The 1,607-nt window shown below is 67.4% G+C and overlaps 1 protein-coding gene across 1 annotated transcript in view; it reads right to left on the bottom strand.

Annotated features, from left to right (window-relative positions):
• The window catches only part of LOC113217444 (dopamine D2-like receptor), a 223,605-nt gene that overhangs the window by 2,403 nt on the left and 219,595 nt on the right, over window positions 1-1,607 (bottom strand). The gene's annotated exons all lie outside the window — the stretch shown is intronic.

Raw genomic sequence — 1,607 nt, 5'->3', positions numbered from 1 at the left:
AGACGCGAGGGAAGAGCAGAGGCCGAGGAGGAAATTAGGTTGGCCATCGAGCGGGGTGCCGCCGGCGGGTCCGGCCGGCTGGTCCGGCAGCCCATTGAGCAGGGACCGGCGGCCTCGGTCCCAAAAACAAGCAAGTCCGAAGAAATAAATTAGAGTAGAAATTAAAGTCCGCCGTCGTGGGGCTCGCGTTCGCCAAGTGGCCGAGTCGCGGGTTGAGGAGGGGAGAGGGGGGGGGGGGGGGGGGGGGGGGGGGGGGGGAAGGAAGGAAGATGAGAAAGACGCGAGGGAAGAGCAGAGGCCGAGGAGGAAATTAGGTTGGCCATCGAGCGGGGTGCCGCCGGCGGGTCCGGCCGGCTGGTCCGGCAGCCCATTGAGCAGGGACCGGCGGCCTCGGTCCCAAAAACAAGCAAGTCCGAAGAAATAAATTAGAGTAGAAATTAAAGTCCGCCGTCGTGGGGCTCGCGTTCGCCAAGTGGCCGAGTCGCGGGTTGAGGAGGGGAGAGTGGGGGGGGGGGGAGGGGCGAGGTAAACAAAAAGCACTACTGCTGCCGCGCGGTGGAGGTTACGCCGAGCCTTTTCCGCATAGACCCGCCCTGCCGCCGCCGCCGCCCCGCCTCCTTCGCATTCGAGCTTATTTTCCAGCCGAATTGAGCCTATTCCCACGTTCCCGCCCAGTCCCGCCACCCTTTCCGCCTGCGAGCGCCGACAGAAAGAAGAGAGGGCAGATTAGCGCGGCTTCAGTCAGCGCAGCGCGGCGCTGCCCGGCCTCGGCCCGGCCGAGACAATACGCGCCGAGTGAAGTGCCCTCCCGGCCCACCCGGCGCCAACCAGCCCTCCCGGCCCCTCCCGATAAGCCCCTACCGAGGTGCATCCCTTATCTGGCTACGACACGCTGAGTCGTCGTCGTCGTCGTCTTCTCGTCTCCTGCCGAATTTCCTACTTTTTATTTCAACCCCCCCCCCTTCCTCCCCTTCTATTTCCCGCGCGTCTTTCAGCAAGCAACAACACAAAGCCAGTCGGATCAGCGCCGCTGTCTCTTGTATCTCACCCCCTCCCTCCCCAGTTTTACCCCCCACAACCCCTCCAGAGCAGCGAGCGCGCTCCTGCCGCCGGTAGCCACATTACCCCCAGACCCCCCCACCCCCGAGAGGAGCAGACGAGAGGCCTCCTCCGTGTCCTCAGAGAAGGAAAATGTTGGTGCGGGGTCGAGAGACGGGAGCGCCGCCGGCCCCTCAGGAGGCGTGCGGGGTCCGGGGGTCCTCTGGGCCGGCCGGGGGCAGGCCGAGGGGCGGCCAGGAGTGCGGCGGCTGCTCGGTCTCTGGAGGGTCCTACCGCCGCGACCCTACCCCGCCGCCCCGCCCCGCCCCGCTGGGCCAACCCTCTTGGCGGGACACGACGGCGACGGCCCCAGAGCGCTGCTACTCTGCGGGCGCGCCGAGACAACCAGACCGCCCTTCCCCGCCCCGCCTCGCCCTGCCTCGCCCCGCCACTGCGCCGCGCCGCCGGTCTAGAGGGGATATACTTCACAGGGCGCAACACGTCGCCGCTTTGTCGCCACTTGGCGACCCCGTCGCGGCGAGGAGGTGGAGGTCGGGGGGAACGTGGTG

The sequence above is a fragment of the Frankliniella occidentalis genome, unplaced genomic scaffold (genome assembly GCF_000697945.3).
Source record: "Frankliniella occidentalis isolate FOCC.00 unplaced genomic scaffold, Focc_3.1 Scaffold71, whole genome shotgun sequence".
In the NCBI taxonomy this organism is placed as follows: Eukaryota; Metazoa; Arthropoda; class Insecta; order Thysanoptera; family Thripidae; genus Frankliniella; species Frankliniella occidentalis.
This window is presented reverse-complemented; position numbering and strand designations above follow the sequence as displayed.